General features: G+C 37.0%; 1 non-coding gene across 1 annotated transcript; it reads left to right on the top strand.

The window, feature by feature from the left end:
- The first annotated feature begins 1,335 nt into the window (after positions 1–1,335).
- Positions 1,336–1,442, top strand: LOC128285967 (small nucleolar RNA R71). The gene has a single exon (XR_008276514.1). It is a non-coding gene; the product is annotated as a small nucleolar RNA R71 (small nucleolar RNA).
- Positions 1,443–2,640: the final 1,198 nt, after the last annotated feature.

The following is a 2,640-nucleotide window of genomic DNA, read 5'->3' as shown; positions in this document are numbered from 1 at the left end:
GGGGTTATATTGAGCAGAAAAAAAAAACTTTGGGATTTTGCGAAAAATTCCCTATGGTTTCGATTTAATTCTGGTTCGGTCTCAAAGTATGTTTTGGGCTCTGGAGGCCCATCTAAAGGACGCCATGACATGTTTTAGTAAATGAATAGTATTTAACTCATATTAATGGAAAATTAATTCGGTAAACTCCGGTAATGCCTCCTACCCTATTCTAGCGACGAATACGGGTAAGGGGTGTTACAGTAACTGTTTCAGAACATCCAAAAACTTCTTGAATTGCACCGCCTATTCCTGCTTGTGTTGCTACAATCTTGGTAGATATGGAGGTGATGGAACTTTCGGTTGAATCGGACAACTTTTCTGAGTAGGTAAATCTGCATCCAAAGAAGATGTTAAAGTATATGAATTCACTAAGTTAGGATTTACCTTGTCAGTCTTTGCATATTCTAACTTTTTTGGTGTAGGAACTTCAACAGTGGGTTGACTTTCCTCATTCTCAGCAGGCTCATCTTCGACATCAATCAATCCGGGTTCCAAAGTTTTACCACTTCACAATGCCACTGCCTTGATATGTTCTTTACCCAAATTTCTTGGATTCTCAGTACTGCTTGGCATGGTTACTTGCGGTCTATTACGAAGCTCCGTAGCTAGCTGGCCTATTTGGTTTTCCAAATTTTTCAGTGTTGCTGCTTGGCTTTGGATCAACATATCATTCTTTTCCATGTACGCTTTCAACAAGTTCTCCAAACTGTTTAATGCCTCAGCTTAAGGTGGTCTTATAGCTTGCTGATTAAACCCTTGAGATTTGTTGAGTCTATGTTGCAATGAGTTGTGGTTCGGTCCATTTCCTTGGTTGCTCTAAGAAAAGTTAGGATGATTACGCCATGAAGGATTATAGAAGTTGGATTGGGGTCCTTGTCCACTCCTATTTTGATATTGGTTCCCCACATAGTACACTGACTCGGGATTTGATGTACAATTCTCAAAAGAATAACCTTGCCCATAGTACACACAGGAAACTACTTCATACGGACTTGGTGGCTGAGCTGCAAAATTATTAGTACTATTAGCAGTAAACTGTTTTAACATAGAGGAAATAGATGATACTTGAGCTGATAATGAAGTGAGAGCATCAACATCATGAACTCTGGCTACACATCTTCCTGGAGCTATTCGATTTGTTGGCCATTGATAGTTATTACTCACATCCTCTCGATGATCTCATAAGCCTCATTATAAAACTTAGACAAAATTGCACCATTCGCAGAAGCATCTACCATCAATATTGTATGTGCATTGAGACCATTATAGAATGTCTCATGGATATAATGAGGAATCCCATGATGAGGACACTTACGTAGTAACTCCTTGAATCGCTCCCAAGCCTCATACAAAGACTCGCCATCCAATTGTTGGAAGGTTGTGATCTCGTTCTTCAACTTAGCGTTTTTGCTAGGCGAGAAATACTTAACCAAAAATCTCTCTACTAATTTTTTCCATGGAGATGTGGAACTTGGTAGAAATGAATTGAGCCATGCTCGTGCTTGATCTCACAACGAGTATGGAAACAACTTCAGCCTCAGTGAGTCTTCAATCACACCGGCTATCTTGAATGAATCACTTACCTCCATAAACAATTGAAGGTGAAGATGTGGATCTTCTGTGGGCAAACCACTGAATTGGCTCACCGTTTGGAGCATTAGAAATATCACTGGTTATTCAATTTGGGTTACCTCAATATTTGGCCTTCTAATTCCTAGGTTTAACTCACTGAAAAGTGGCACAGCATATTTTTTGATGCATCGATCCCTATCATCGACAATAAGGATAGGATTTCGTACATGATCTACTTCATTACCTTGGTCTTGATTCTGATTTTCAAGGTCCATCTCGACTTGTCTTTAAGCTGTTCATTCACGTCTTCTTTGTTTGAAAGTTCACTCAATTTCAGGGTCTCCAGGGAGTGAATCGATAATTCGATCTATCCTCATAAACACCTGAAAAGAAAATCACAAAAATAAAAAGAATAATTTAGTAATGTTAGAAATAAATAAAATTGAAAATAAATAATTTCATGAAAGAAATGACTATGGCAACAGTTGACAATCCCCGGCAACGGCGCCAAAAACTTGTAACGCATAGGTTTGTGCAAGTGTACACAGTCATTATCAAGTAATAAGTAAGTATCGAGTTATCATCTCCACAGGGATTGTATTTGTGCTAATTCACGTAGTTTGTAAAATTATATTAACAATTTGGTAAATTGAAAACACAATTCAGTTAAAAAGTGATGATTAAAATATATTAGACTAAATGCAATGATCCCTAATGCAAATTAACCTAAGTATGAAAAATATATGAATGAAATAGATTTTAGCATAATTAAACACAATTTGCAACAATTATAACATAAATAAACTAGGACAATTACTTTAATTAAACTCAACTTATTATCAACATGCTTAATAATATTCAGAAAAATATTCCATGGCAACTCGATCTTTCATGAGTTTGGAAACCACGCTAGGTCCTTTCAAAATCCTTTACTTAGTAAATACGCATTTTACTGATCCTTATTTACTAAGGGTATCTTAGGATTCATGCGAGGTAACGGGGACGTGTTAGGTTTGAAACAATTTG

The sequence above is a fragment of the Gossypium arboreum genome, chromosome 12 (genome assembly GCF_025698485.1).
Source record: "Gossypium arboreum isolate Shixiya-1 chromosome 12, ASM2569848v2, whole genome shotgun sequence".
NCBI classification, from domain to species: Eukaryota; Viridiplantae; Streptophyta; class Magnoliopsida; order Malvales; family Malvaceae; genus Gossypium; species Gossypium arboreum.
Note: the sequence above shows the minus strand (reverse complement) of the source record. Positions and strands in the feature narration are given on the sequence as shown.